This window comes from Coenobita brevimanus, chromosome 90, assembly GCF_032717465.1.
Source record: "Coenobita brevimanus isolate Jiangsu-jjx chromosome 90, ASM3271746v2, whole genome shotgun sequence".
Classification (NCBI taxonomy): Eukaryota; Metazoa; Arthropoda; class Malacostraca; order Decapoda; family Coenobitidae; genus Coenobita; species Coenobita brevimanus.
In genome coordinates this window covers 8,485,867-8,502,881 of record NC_137043.1, presented here as the reverse complement: position 1 = coordinate 8,502,881, position 17,015 = coordinate 8,485,867, and positions in this window count along the sequence as shown.

Genomic DNA, 17,015 nt, shown 5'->3' with positions numbered 1-17,015 from the left:
CATTTATTCCTTGCACCTTTCCATCTGCCACAATCTCAGCCTCCCTTTCCTCCTCTACGTTAACGATATTTCAAAATACTCAGCCCATCTCTTCCTTACTGCATCTATCTCAGTTGCCACCCTTCCATCCCCTGTTTTTACTCTCTCTTCCTTCCCAAACTCTCCCTTTCGCACTCTTTCCACCTCCTTCCAAAACATTTTCTTATTCTGTTGAAAAATCTCAGTCAACCGCCTACCTCACCTCTCATCTGCTGCCACTTTGGCATCAAGCACAGCCCTTCTCGCCCTGCTCCTCTTTTCCTTATACATCTCATATGACAGCCCATTCTTCCTTTTGCAGCCACACTTCATATGCACGTCTCTTCTCAGCCACAGCCATACTTACTTCCTCGCACCACCATTAATCTCCCTTTCGTACACCACCACCCTCTCGTCTCGTGCCAAACACCTCTTCCGCATGCCTCACCACAACGCTCTTAAACAACTGCCATTCCTTCTCCACACTGCCATTCTCCTGATCGTTCACTACATTCCACTCATCTTTCAATTTCTCCTGATACTCTATCATTTTCTCTCTTTTATCCAGCTCACTGACTTTCAAAACCTCCCTGCCACACCTAACTCTCCTAGCTCTCACCTATCTCTTACCTACTCTTAACTTTTCCTCCACCATGTAGTGATCAGACATACGTCCACCCTCCCCTCTCAGAACTCTCACATCCAACAATCTTCCTTTTACATTCCTGGACACAACCACATAGTCCATCAAAGCTCTATCAACAACCCTTCCACCCTCCTGCCTCATCTATGTATACTTAAAAATATCTTTCTTCTCAAACATGGTATTTCCAATCCCTATCTCTTGCTGAACGCACATCCCTAACATTCGTTCCCCATTTCATTCCATCCAGGCACACCTTGCAAACCAACTGCACGTACAGCTACTACATTTCCCACTCTAGCATTCAGATCTCCCATCATTGTCACATTCACATTCACTCCATAACTTTGCAGACACTAATCAGCATCATTCCAGAAGGACTCCCTCTCTTCTTCATCCCTTTCGCTACCAGGCCCATATGCACTCACAAATACCCACAACTCACGTTCAAATTTGGCTTTCACCCTCATCAGTCTCGATGACACCTTCCATTCAGTCACACACTGCTACGCTTCCGGACTCACTAACAAGACCACACCTTGTCTCGCCTTTCCTCTATCGACACCTTACAATCTTCCATTCACACTTCCAGACTTAGACTCTCCCTTCCCTTTCATCTTTATTTCACTCAAAGCTAACACATCCAATTTTCTCCTCACATTCTCCCAATCTCCTCCCTTTTAGCCTCAATCGCACTACTGTACATCCACACACATTCATAGATCCAATCTTCAGGGTTCGGGGATAACTCAGTCCCCGATCCCTTTTTATTCCCTGCCTCATTGTAGAAACTAAAAAAAACAGAGGAGGGGGTCCCTAGTCCCCTTACCTCACACACAGACACACACACAGCAAAAGTTTTCCAACTTTCCCAAGTGGATGAAGGATGGTCTCCTCACAGCTCTGTTACACTGCCATCCCTCTGTGCTAATTGACATGATGCTTCATGAACACTCAACAGCATTGGGTCCCCAATACCAGAAATACCAGTCACACCCTAAGGCTTTTCACATGTAAGGTTCTTCACTTGAGCGATGCCTCATATGCTGCTTATCGCGCCATGGGTGTATTTCACTCTAGAAAGCCCCCATATGGTACTTTATTTTGGCGAAGCTCCATATGGTCTCCCTTCAGTGTAGGACGTATGTAATTGTTACCTCTCCCAACGAGAGATGGCTTGCGGTCCTACCGGACCCAGGTTCAAATCCCCGCTGGGGCAGGGAACAGTTTAAGGATTTTAATTTCATGTAAAGCAGACTTAACCGATCTACCAGAAGACCCGCCGACATGTCGTAAAAATACCCCCGCTAATACCAATACACCAGTCCTGTATGAGACAGCCCTAGCATGTACTCAGTATGTACGGTGGGTGTTAGCGCCGAAGTGGTGACATGTAGAGGTGTATGATATGTAGGGCTACTGGGCATTGGGAGCAGGCTGTGAAGCCTTTGCCCAGAGTCTAGCACGTAAAAAAAAAAAAAAAACGAAGTTGGAGGAGGTTACATATTCACCCTTGCTTGATTGGTTGTTTGTTTGTATGTTTGTTCGTTTGTCCACAAGATCTCAGAAAGTTTTTGATGGATTTCAATGAAATTCTGTGGATATGTGGGTCATGGACCTGGGAGGATTTATTAAATTTTGGTGGTGATCAGATGTGTCTGGAATAGACGTTGGCTAAGGTATACGCTCTTTGATTGTGCTTAACTTGTTCTTATGAGCCCCATTCTGAGCATAAACTTAATAGTCCATTCACTAAGATCTAGGTATCCTCCAACGTGCCACATGTGTTTACATGACACCACTTGGGCACTAATACCCACTGTCCACACTGAATACACGCTAAAGTTACCCCTTTAATGACAGGTGTACTTGCATTAGCGGGGGTGATTTTGGGTATTTTCGTTGGTATTCATGGATAATCAAACTTTTTACTTGTTTTGTTCATACACTGTCAGACAGAAGGACACACACACACACACACACACACACACACACACACACACACACACACACACACACACACACACACACACACACACACACACACACACACACACAACACACAAAATACTCTTTATCTTTAAAGGATATCCTGGAAGTGATTACGTTCGTACTTCACTGACCAACAGGTTTTAACCCTTTCGTTGCGATCTGTGCACACTCGTAATTTTACTAACACCAAAAGATTTCATTCTAATAAATCATACAGTCAAAGGATGCAACCATTTCTGAATAACATTTTCTTTGTTACAAATATATTCAGGGATTCCTAAGGCCAACTCAAGACGATTTATTTCATCCGAGAGAAATCCAACAATTTGAGGGGTTCAGTGTAATAATGCTTCTGGAACTGAACGGATCTTGATTTCTGTCTTATTTTGTTCAGTTTTCTCTGGAAAGGGCAACATGTTGTGGTTTCCAATCATTCCCTGAATAAAAAACTACGAGAGAAGTTTGCCATGTTGTACAGAGTAGTCCAACGTTAGTTAAAAGAAATTAAAGCTGCGACAATGTAACTTAAGCAACAATAATTCTACCAAGCTGATTGCAGACGATATCATTAAACTTACAAAGAAACTGATATCTCACCCTTTCTTTCCTCAGCTGAATAAAATCGCATAGAAATAAAAAAGAATAAACGAAAGCTATCTGCTAAAGCGGGTCTGGACGGGATATGAAAAATAATCACTTCAGGCAATCCCATTACTCCCTCGCCCCCTTCCTTCCTCCCCTCATCTCCCACCTTCTCCTCCCCTTTTTACCCCTCTTCTTCCCTTTCTCCTCTCAACTATGGTTTCCTTATCTATTTATTCCTTCCACTCATCCCCTCCTTCCTTTCCCTTTTCATCTGTTACTCCCTACCTTTCTTTCTATCCCCACTTCCTTCCTTCCTTCCATTCTTCCTTCTTTCCTTCCTTCCTTCCATCCTTCCATCCTTCCCACTCCTTCCATTGTGCTCGTAACGACCAGTAATATGACAGTGTCGCCCCCGTCGTGACAACTCGCCCAGTTCAATACATCCCTCTGTATTGGGTATAAGGGTGGGGATGGGGCCTGTACATGGTGTGGGGATGGAGGGCTCTGCAGTATGTGGGGGAAGGGGCTTTGACTGGGGGTGTGGGTTTGCTGTCTGTGGGTGTCACTGTGCCGGATTTTTTTTTTCCCTGGTGCAAGGGCGAAGTAGGCCTATTTGCCTTTATCCCGTGACCTACACCTTAGACCAGTTGTCCTCAAAGTCCTAATGTCTTCATTCTCGCCTAACCTTTAACATTTCCACTAAGTATAGTTCATATAGGATCAAAGCTACTTGATTTGACCTGGCGCTGCAATCTTCACCTTTGACCTATTATTCTGAACTGATTCTTATCATCGTTGACCGACTCACAGACGTTTCACCGAGTCTTATCTGAATCGTGTTAGAATTGCTGGACTATTGATTTCTCTCTCTCTCTCTCTCTCTCTCTCTCTCTCTCTCTCTCTCTCTCTCTCTCTCTCTCTCTCTTTCGGGCTCGAAGGTATTAAATCATGCTTGTCCAAACTGAAATACGTGAAATTCGAGTGATATGATTAAAATATGGTTGTTAAGATAAAAGTATGGAAGACGATGTTGAACCTGTAATTATAAAACGCTTGACATCATCACAATACACTTCTCGTGAGATGATGGTGCCGTGTACTGCCAGTTGCCATGACTAAGCGGGTCTAATTTCCAGACTTTGTTACCATGGCAACCATAGTACCGTCTGGGGAATACTGGAACTTGAGTTCATCCATCTTAACTAGGCTTTTCATTATGTGTATTGTTTCTCCGTGACTACCACCATTTTTAGGCGTGGATGCTACAGATGTTGGTGTATCCTTTCCATAACACTATGTTGTTACGAGCATCATATTGTTATACTGATGTGTTGCTACAGCTCAGCATTCATCATGGACAGGTGACATTTTCAGGTAAAGTTAAAGAGGAAAGACTTTATCAGTGGCATTGTCAACGCCACATGAATCCCCAGGCGCTAATACCATGGCAACCAATGCGCCCTCTTGGCAGTGCATTACTTTATATGTATTTTTTTTATTCTAGATGATTGCTAGGTAAAAGGAAGCACGTGAGTTTTTGCCTGATAGGTGACGTCACGATTCTGGAGGGTTTGAATGGTAAGTGATTGTGAGGGAGATTCATTTAAATAGGCATAATTTTACCATTCCTCCTGTTAGGTTTTTCCTTACTCCCCTGACCCTACCGCACTTCATTTTTGCCTGGGAAACAAGGTTTGGATGACGATGATGATTATCATTATATACGTTATCATTGCTGCCTCCGGCATTCTTGTTGTTATTTATGGAGAACTTTCCGTGCTGACGTCGTTTATGAAGGCTGTACAGTATCTTAACCATCCAGGATAAAAAGTATCTCTTAAACTATCTATGTAAAATCGTCTGAAGACAGCAAGAATAAAATATATACGTTGCTATATCGACCATTCGTCAAGGCGAAGGGTGCGGGAATGGGACACCTTTACTTGGTGGCAGTGATATAACCGAGCGTCTCCACTGCTCGGTTATACATACATCCCTCTGTCTCCCAAAGGAGACTGTTGACCTGCTAGAGAAACATCCCTCTGTCTCCCAAAGGAGACTGTTGACCTGCTAGAGAAACATCCCTCTGTCTCCAAAAGGAGACTGTTGACCTGCTAGAGAAGGACAACTTCAGCCTGAAGTCCAGCGTGTTCACTGTTCAGATGAGCCGGGGCAACAACAATACGACAGTTGTATTTATATTACTGACTCTGGCCAGAAGCGTAACAAATCGTTCCCTTAGGCAAAGAGAACTCTAGACCTTGATTCTCTAATGTCTTGGTAGAGCGCGCGCATCGTAAAGTCGAAGACGCTTAAAAAAAAAAAAAATTGTATCCTTACTGATATTTATGCTTAGTGTAATGAAGTCGTTCACATGTTAGAAGCTTGTATTAAATGCTCAATAATATTAATGTTTGTTGTCGACGCACCACATCACATAATTTATGGAACAGACAAACACATACTCTACAAATTGCTCGAAGATAATGCAACGCCTATTTACAGCTATAATATTTACGCTTGGCCAGCATACGGAAATTACGAGAAAAGCAGAGAAATGCAGAACAGGTTAGGGAAACACTTAAAAGCAACAAAGGAAAGTCTGAATGAAATATGATAAAACTGCAAAAGAGGTAAACACTGATGTAGGAGAGAATAGGTTAACGCGGAAACTTGAAGGTCCATTTGAAGTATTTGCAGACGCAGAAACTAAGCATCACTCCAAAGCCTCATAAGTCAAGAACAGAAACGAGTACAGTTGGCCACACATGAGCCTGAAACAGTGTTTGTGTGAAGTCGAGGTCTAACTGCAGCTTCCGACGTCAATGCATCACAGTTGCTTCATCATTTCAACAAATATTTGACACCATTCATTCATGTCAGTATCATAAACAAAAATGTGATTATGTCAAGGTTGTGAAGTCTGCATCTAGGTCCTTCCGGTAGAGATAATATGTTTTAAGCTAAGTAAATTCATTTGGCTGTAAGAAAAGTGAATAAAACTATGACTGCATCGGACTGTACGACAAAAGAAATATACAGCACAAAGAGACATAGGCTAAATTATGATCATGTGGGAGTATCTTGATATAACCCGTGAGTTAGAAAGAGAAAATGCTATCTTTGCATTGTGTCTGGATTTCACAGTGCCATAGCAGCAGCAGCAGCAGCAGCAGCAGCAGCACTAGTAGTAGTAGTTGTGGTGGTGGTGGTGGTGGTGGTGGTGGTGGTGATGGCGTTGGTGATGTTAGCAGCAGTAGCAGCACCAGCAGCAGCATTAATAACAGAAGCATTAGTCGCAGCAGCAGCAAGAGCAATAGCAGTACTACTGCTACTAGTAGTAGTAGTAATAGTAGTAGTAGTAGTAGTAATAGTACTAGTACAGTAGTAGTAGTAGTAGTACAGTAGTACAGTAGTAGTAGTAGTAGTAGTAGTAGTACAGTAGTAGTAGTAGTACAGTAGTAGTAGTAGTACAGTAGTAGTAGTAGTAGTAGTACAGTAGTAGTAGTAGTAGTAGTAGTAGTAGTAGTAGTAGTAGTAGTAGTAGTAGTAGTGGAAGTAGTGGGTAGGAGTTCAATGAAGCCTATATCTAACGCCATCATATCGGAAGATCTGTCCTAAGTTGAATTCAATTGTCAGGTGGTGTAATTAATATAATTTAAAATACGCCACCAACCCAATTTTCTACAAGATGGTTCCCCTACCTTACATGAATCACACTTTTATCTTTAAATAAAAAAAGAAGAATCCTGACATCGTGTTAAAGAGAATAGGTAACATAAAATGAAACATTAAGCAGTTCAGTAGGATGACATAGTAACTGCTCCCCAGTTATTCTAACCTGACAAAGATCCCAGTCTCCTTTCAGCTCAGCTAATGGCTGAGCTTAGACAAACTGCTGGTTTGATCTGGCTAATAACAAAGGAGATTTATTCCTAACTCATAACCAGGACTCATATAATTCCATGCAACGACAAAGACGTACATTATGGGAGGCGGCCAGTTCCCAGAGATGCAAAAACAAATCCAATCTATTTTATTCCTTCTGTCCCCAAGTGATTATATTCTACTTAGGAGAGACTTCCCCTACTTAGGTCGTTCGTAGTAGCTGCATCAGTAGTAGTTGCAACATCCGGTTCATCTGAACGTGACCCCTGTGGACAGCAGGCTTAAGTTGTCCGTCGCAGTCTTTTATCCTCCTTTGTGGTGACATTGTGCGAACTGGGGAGCGTCTGTATAAGTAGGCAGCTCCATCGCCTGGTCATATCGGTGCCACCACGTGAAGGCATCCCTCCCCATCACTATGATAGGGTTAATAAAGGCCGTACAGTACTTACTGTAAGTCTTCCTGTTCTTGAAGTATACCCTGTGGTGAATAAAAGTGTGCGAAACTTGGAAGAATAAAATAAATATCGTAGTGAAGGGTGATAACACAGACACAAACACATCTCCCATCATCATTTAGGAGGAAAGAAACAGGATGACAGTAATAATGAAGACAATGATAGTAACAACGATGGTGGTGGTGACAGTAATGGTGATTACCGTAATGATAAATATTATGATGAAATGGAGGAGGTGAAGCACGAAGGGGAAAATGTTACGATAATGGCAGTGATTATAATAATAATAATAATAATAATAATAATAATAATAATAATGATGATGATAAATATGATAGCAATACATGACTAGCTAATGTACTAAAATAATAACACAATACATTATATCTAAACCTAAAATGTCATCACAAAATTCTAGAAAAACACACAAGCAAAGTTTTAGATCTGTTTCCCATTAGACTTCAGATAAAATAAATGGTATCCATGAATATTTAACCTTTCATTTCACTTTTGGTTTAGCCGAACGAATCTCTCTCTCTCTCTCTCTCTCTCTCTCTCTCTCTCTCTCTCTCTCTCTCTCTCTCTCTCTCTCTCTCTCTCTCTCTCTCTCTCTCTCTCGTTACGGAGTCGGGTGCAGGGTTTTGGTGGTGGTGCGATTGCTGATGAATTAGGGTCACTGGGGACATGAAATAACACAAAAACTATACCGGGTAAAGAGTGAGACACGCATACTCCTCCTCCTCCTCCTCCTCTCTCTCTCTCTCTCTCTCTCTCTCTCTCTCATTATCATCATCATCCATCCTCTTCTCCTCCTCCTCCTCACTCTCCTCCTTCTCCTTCTTCCCCTTCTCCTCCTCCTCCTCTTCCTTCTCTCCTCTTCTTCCTCCTTCTTCTTTTCGTTCTCCTTCTCCTTCCTCCTCCTCCTCCTCCTCCTCCTCCTCCTCCTCTTCTTCTTCTGTTCGCAAACTTTAGTTTCCAATAATAGTTTTCTCCATGCACCATTCACGATACCTTCAGATTATGACACAAATCTATACATCTTTCACAACAACTTGGTCTACATTCTTTTCCAGAATATTTCATTTACTTCAATGGTAGACAAAGACAATGCAGCGATCTATAGCCAATCAATAGCACTTCTTCGTGACTAGCACCATATACTAGTATCCATCTATTGTTAGTATTAAGTATTCAAGATGAAGGTATGGCAACTTTAGGTCAGGTTAAAATAAAAAGAGTATACTGAAGTGTATTCTCTTCCCAGCTCTATGGTGTATATCAGGATACTCCCACACCACACTGACTGATTTCTGTCTGCATAGTCTTTCTCTCTCTTTTATCACTGGTCCTTTATCGTCTTTTCTCCCTTCCTAAGACGCCCCCCCCCCAGGACTCTCTCTCTCTCTCTCTCTCTCTCTCTCTCTCTCTCTCTCTCTCTCTAATCCATCTGCTTTAAGAGATACTGTCATCCATCTTGTGATTCTATTTACTTCACCTCCTGCACCACATCATCTTTACTACGATATTGGTCTCTCCTTTACACATTCTCTTCATGTGGCCTTTCATTAGTTGAAAATCAGCCTCTGGAATTGTCGAGAAGAAATTAAACAAAATATGTCACTTCACTGATAGGAATCCGCTTTCCTTTATCTTCCTTCTTCATTTCCAGTAATTTCACCTTCATTACTATTTACTAGACAACTCGTTTAACTTAGGAAAGATTTATATTTCCTTTGTAACTTCTTTCAGATTTTCGTCTTCTTGCAGCTTATATCACATAGTCCGGTGGCAAACTAGAACAATACCGTGGCTCTACATCCTCTCCAAAGAGCTTCTTCGTGACGAGCATCATGTTCGCGTGTTAATCCGTATTTTCAGCTCAGGAATTAAGATGAACGAATGGCGGTTTTAGGCCAAGTTAAAGTAAAATGAGTATAATAACGAAGGTGTTAATGAAGGTTCGTCTAGCTCTTCTAGTTCGAAAAGCCTCATCAGCTTTGACTAACATCTTCTGGGGGTACAAAAAATAAAGCAAACATTACAGTAAGTAATCTTAGTAAAGGAAGGCTCTTTCTCAGTTAAGGGGGCTAGAGTACAGTGGACGATATCTAACCCCTTCACTTCGGGAAGCCTACTTTTAAACGAGCAGCGCGCACGCATGTACAGTACGTATGCACGCACGAGGACACACACACACACACACACACACACACACACACACACACACACACACACACACACACACACACACACACACACGTATGTGTGTAGTGGAGGAGTTTATTAAGGCCATATCTAACCCCTTTAGGTCAAAAAATCTCTCCTAATCTGAATATAATCGTCTGGACACAGAAACAATCAAATATGTGAAGCATCATCTGATAAGGAAGGCTAGTCGGCAGATGATGATGATGATAATGATGATGATGATGATGATGATGATGAATCTGTCATTTGGGATATGGTGATGCTGATGATGATGAAACCCAGTTAGTGACGTTACGATGATAATAATGATGACGTCTAATCCCAATTAGCGAGATAATGATGATGATAATGATGATGTCCCTGTCAGTGGGATTCGTATGATCCAGGTGAAGGTCCAGGTTGAGATATTTGCCCAGTTCTATTGGATGATACGGGACGGTGACGCTTGCCATCCAGCAGGTCAGAGGTCAAGTCCTGGAGTGGCATATTTTTTTTCATTATCTCTTTTATCATGTAATTATTTTTATTATTATTATTATTATTATTATTATTATTAGTAGTAGTAGTAGTAGTAGTAGTAGTAGCAATAGTAGTAGTAGTAGTAGTAGTGGCAAGCTATGAACACAGAAATTCACTAAGGCTCACCGAATCCTTGTCACAGAAGATCTGCGCCCAGGTTGAGACGAGTGAAATCGACCACCAAAGGCAGAATGACATAAAGACACAGATAAGCAAGGAGCGTGAAGCAAGACAAAAAGACCAACTGCAGCACATAATCGAACATCTAACACCGGACCAGTGCAGAAGAGTTGAAATTGCACAGGAGGTTGGAGCATCGAACTGGCTCACAACCCTGCCTCTCAAGGCAAAGGGCTTCCACTTCAACAAACAAGAATTTATTGACGCCATAGCCTTGAGATATGGGTGGCCAATAGAGAACCTACCTCAACACTGTGCCTGTGGCACTGCCTTTGATGCAAACCATGCAATGGTATGCAAGAAGGGAGGCTTTGTTTGCATCCGACACGATGAAGTACGCGACCTCACTGCCAAAATGCTGCAGGAAATATGCCATGACGTCACGATTGAGCCAGCTCTGCTACCCCTGGACGGCGAGCACTTCACCCACAGAACAGCATTACATCAAATGATGCAAGAGTGGATGTCAGTGCTCGAGGTTTCTGGACACGTGGGCAGAGGGCGTTCTTCGACATCAGGATATTCGATCCCATGGCAGCATGTCATCGTGAACTGTCTCTCGAAGCTGCACACAAGAGGAATGAACAAGAAAAAAATAGAAAATATCAAGAAAGGATCCAACATGTGGACCACGGTCGATTCACTCCCCTTGTGTTCACGACATCAGGTGGAATGGGTCCAGAGGCAGTGAGATTCTATTCGAGACTGGCAGAGGTTCTCTCTGAGAAGAAACGTCAACCGCAGAGTTCTGTTATGGCCTGGATGAGATGTCGACTGTCATTCTCCCTTGTGAGGTCTGCTCTGCTATGTCTCAGAGGCACAAGATCATCAGCCCTCAGGCCTGTCTCTCTGGCGGGTATGGATTACGAAGCTACAGTGGTTCGAGAGTCGCATAGACCAGCGACTCCAATAGTTTAATGTCTTTATTTACACTGTAATATCAATAAAAAAAAAATTATAATAATAATAGTAATACTACTGTAGATGGTTGGTAACCACAGCCGTTGGCGTGCCTGGGGCCAACGGATTGTAATATGAGGGTTAGTGTTAACCTTCACATTACAACTTCAAATGGTGAACTGTATTAGGAAGGTTGGTTTTGATCTTCACAGTATAATTCACCAATGGATGGAGGTGATTTTTTAAAAAAGTAGTAGTAGTAGTAGTAGTAGTAGTAGTAACAATAGTAGTAGTAGTAGTAGCAGTAGAAGTAGCAGTAGTAATAGTAGTAGTAGTAGTAGTGTTCTGGATGGTGGAGTGAGAGGACGTGTGCCAAGCGCTCCGTGTTATCGTCTCGAAATAATAATAAAAATGATTGTGGGCTCTTAGAAATTGATACCCACTCCAGCATAAAGTGGACACTGATGCATATGTGAAAGAAAATCATAAATATCAGCTATATATTGCTTGCAAAATGTGAATAATTGTGAAAACTACGGTGTGAGGGGAAGGAAGGGTATGTGTGTGTGTGTACAGGGACCGTTAGCGAGCGAGGTGCTGACCTGAGAGGGTTATCTAGACTGGTGTCAACACCATACATTATATCATCAGCCACCCGGGACCCCGCCGCCACATGTGCGCTGCCACACACACCCAGAATATAAGTATCGCCACCCTCACTTACAAAATACGTACCTCTCTGAAGCCTATTTTTCAATTATTAACTTTGTCCACAAATAACAATGAGACGTGGGATGCATGTCACACACCTCTTGCTCACTCCATTATCCTTGGAGCACTAACTCCATTTCCCTAACACATCAGCTGTTACCACACACTGAATATCACCCACTGATCACTGGCATACACACCACCTAATAATACGATTTATAAACACTGTATCAAACACTAAATATAACAACAACTACCACTAACTATACAACAATCTCCTACATACACACCACCAGCATAGCCAGGTGGTATAGAAGTGTGGCATACAAACACATTTAGGTAGGGAATCTTACACACACCTTAGATGACACTGTAATGTAAACACATCATACATACAGAGACACACACACAATGACTGTTCTTAAATAACTATAAAGCATATTATACATAGAATCTCATCGTATAAATATATAACCACAGTAGATAAGTCTATAATACAATAATAAATAGTACAATAATAATTAAAACTTTAATTTTAATATATGAAATTGATAAATATAACTTCAATTAAATAACAAATTTAAACACAGTACCCTAGTTTTAATTACACTATTATTATTAAATACAATAGTAATAAGAGTATTTTTAATATAATATCTATATAACAGGACTAATGTAAACTCCATAAAATTACAGACTAGAACTACTTACTCAATCCTCTCAAAATTCTCTTTTGTATTCAGAAGTAATACTAAACAAACCTTGTTAATGCCAAGGTGCCTCTATCTTACCCCCACAACACACCACAACCACACATCACATGTCATAACACCAACACACACACACGCACACACAGTCCCAACACCACACACCACACCACAATCACCCCTATACCATAGCGTCTGAAGACCCAATATCACTAAACTACACACACACACACACACACACACACACACACACACACACACACACACACACACACACACACACACACACACACACACACACACACACACACACACACACACACACACACACACACACACACACACACACACACACACACACACACACACACACACACACACACACACACACACACACACACACACACACACACACACACACACACACACACACACACACACACACACACACACCTTAAAGCCTGAAGACCCATTACCAGTAAACAAGGCTCCACATTATTGCACCACACCAATTGGCCACCTACTAAACCCTTGAACAAAGAAGCGTTGTTTTACTTCATATCAAACTTTAAATACATAACATTATCAGTTCAGTCAATTATTAGTATAAGACAGAACAATTAAACATCAACTGATATGCAAAACTAGAGAAAAACGAGCAAACTGCTCCATAACTTAATCATATCATCTACAAAAATAGAAGTAAAACAATCACATTCTTCATTTATATCAAATCTAAATTTAAAATTCGTATAGTAAAACAGTAGGTCTAGTAACATTATATTTAATTTTCACCTAAAAGTACTACAAAAAGTAGCCATAATTATTATTATTAATACTGTACCATAGTATAAAAACTTTAACACCATGGCCACGCCACGGTATTGTTGTCAGTGCTCCAGTAGGCAGCCTAAGTGTATCAGTTGCTCATGTGCAACAAACAGGTCACCGTGTACATACTGTAGGATGGGACCTTTCTGTATGAATGTGTTAGGGAATCACAGCCCACCAGAAGCGGCACTTGACCGCTTCCAATATGGCTTGCGACAGATTGGTGACATGGAAATTGATGGGGCGGTCACTGACAATATGCACGATCATACGGACATGCGTGGTGGTGAAAGACCCCGTGGTGAAGCGAGGGATAGGGATGGACGCCAAGATGCGAGAGCTGGGGGTGAGGAACATCATGAGGTTTGTAATAGAAATGAAACTCAGGATGAAGACCACCATAGAGGAGTGCATGAAAGAGGGAATCATCCAGGTATTATACGTCCTCAGAACGGTAGTGACACAAACAACGAGGACGCAGAACAGCCTCACAGGTCTGTGCGAGAAGGTCGTCCCACATACTGGATGGGCAAATACCGAGAAAATGCAGTAACCTGGGTGAACACTACATATAATGAAATAGTTGGATGGTCTTCAAGTAACCTTTTTGAACCTCCCAAATGCAATGCTACAACTGACATGATCAAGGAAATCACTCGCCTGATAGCCAACTACAACAATAATACACCCACTGCCTCATTGTCTCTTAAGGTCCTTGCACTAATACCACATCTCTTCCTCAACAAGACCCGCCCAAGAGCTAGCATTGCAGAAAATATTAAGGCCATCCAAAGGAGGGTTGAAACATGGAAAAGAGGTGAAATCAACAACCTACTTGAGGAAGCAAGGGCCTTGCAGATGAGAATAAGCAACCGAGGCAGAAGAAATCAGAATAACAACGATGTTGCAAGGATTTTTGGCAGCAAAATGAGACAGGGGAAGGTCTCGATGGCAACAAGATCCCTGTCAGCTGAATCACCAAACGGAGTACTTGACCTGACAGATGAAACAATGCAACAACTAAAAGAATAACACCCGACTACACGACAAGCAAGTGCCCAGTCAAAGCTTGATGGCAACTACACTCCTCCCAATCCCATCATATATGACAGGATAACTGGAGATATGGTGTGGAGGAAGGCAATGCACACACAGGGAGAGGCAGGACCGTCAGGCCTGGATGCAAAATCTTGGCGAGTAATCCTCAGTAACATCAAGTTTGGGGAGGCAGCAACAGACCTATGTAACACCATTGCCTCACTGGCGAGGAAGCTGGCTTCAAGTCAGTGCAGTAACATCGAGACACTGACGGCTTGCAGACTAATCCCCCTTGATAAGAATCCTGGATGCAGGCCCATCGGGGTGGGTGCAGTCTTAAGACGGATTATAGGAAAATGCATCATGGAGGTGGTGAAAGATGATGTGAAGCAAGCAGGCAGTTGGCAACCTCCAGGTGTGTGCAGGCCAGCAGGCAGGAGGTGAGGCAGCAGTTCACTCCATGAGGAAAATATCTGGGGAATAGGACTGTCAGGCAGTATTATTAGTTGATGCCTCAAATGCATTTAATTCCATCAACCGGGAGGCAATGCTGCACAATATCAAGGTTAAATGCCCAGCATTTGCCCAATATGTGGAAAACACCTACAAAGAACCAGCAGACCTCTACATTGTGGGTAAGACAGCTGCTCACGATGTCGGTGTAATCCAGTCCACAGAAGGAACTACCCAGGGGGACCCCGTTGCCATGGCTATGTACGCCCTGGCAATGACAGTGCTGCAACAACAGATCAAATACGAGGCCACCAATGTAAAACAGGTAGCCTGTGCAGATGATCTCACGGGTGCTGGCAAGGTTGAGGATGTAAGGAAATGGTGGGACCTTGTAACAACTCATGGCCCTGAAATAGGTTACTACCATAATGCAAGTAAGTCCATCTTGATCGTGAAACCAGCTTACCATCAAGATGCACAAGAAGCATTTAGAGGCACAAACGTGATAGTGACCAAGAAAGGTCAGAGGCATCTAGGGGCTGTGATTGGAACTAAGGAATTCAAAGACAAATATGTGAATGATATGGTAAAGACATGGGTAGAAGAAATTCATTCACTATCTAGCCACGTAAAAACAGAACCCCATGCGGCATACAGTGCATTTACCTATGGTGTAAAGCACAAGTGGACCTTCGTGATGAGGACCATACCAGACATCGAGTTGCTGCTACAACCACTGGAGGATGCAATCAGGGATTCATTCCTCCCATCTCTAACCAATGGCCACATCCCTACACCAGAAGAGAGGGACCTTCTAGCACTACCACCCAGGATGGGAGGCCTTGGCATTATAAATACAGTAGCCGTGGCAAGCTATGAACACAGAAACTCACTCAGGCTCACCGAATCCTTGTCACAGAAGATCTGCGCCCAGGTTGAGACGAGTGAAATCGACCACCAAAGGCAGAAAGACATAAAGAAACAGATAAACAAGGAGCGTGAAGCAAGACAAAAAGACCAGCTGACGCACATAATCGAACATCTAACACCGGACCAGTGCAGAAGAGTTGAAATTGCACAAGAGGTTGGAGCATCGAACTGGCTCACAACCCTGCCTCTCAAGGCAAAGGGCTTCCACTTCAACAAACAAGAATTTATTGACGCCATAGCCTTGAGATATGGGTGGCCAATAGAGAACCTACCTCAACACTGTGCCTGTGGCACTGCCTTTGATGCAAACCATGCAATGGTATGCAAGAAGGGAGGCTTTGTTTGCATCCGACACGATGAAGTACGCGACCTCACTGCCAAAATGCTGCAGGAAATATGCCATGATGTCACGATTGAGCCAGCTCTGCTACCCCTGGACGGCGAGCACTTCACCCACAGAACAGCAAACACATCAAATGATGCGAGAGTGGATGTCAGTGCTCGAGGTTTCTGGACACGTGGGCAGAGGGCGTTCTTCGACATCAGGATATTCGATCCCATGGCAGCATGTCATCGTGAACTGTCCCTCGAAGCTGCACACAAGAGGAATGAACAAGAAAAAAATAGAAATTATCAAGAAAGGATCCAACATGTGGACCACGGTCGATTCACTCCCCTTGTGTTTACGACATCAGGTGGAATGGGTCCAGAGGCAGTGAGATTCTATTTGAGACTGGCAGAGGTTCTCTCTGAGAAGAAACGTCAACCGCAGAGTTCTGTTATGGCCTGGATGAGATGTCGACTGTCATTCTCCCTCGTGAGGTCTGCTCTGCTATGTCTCAGGGGCACAAGATCATCAGCCCTCAGGCCTGTCTCTCTGGCGGGTATGGATTACGAAGCTACAGTGGTCGAGAGTCGCATAGACCAGCGACTCCAATAGTTTAATGTCTTTATTTA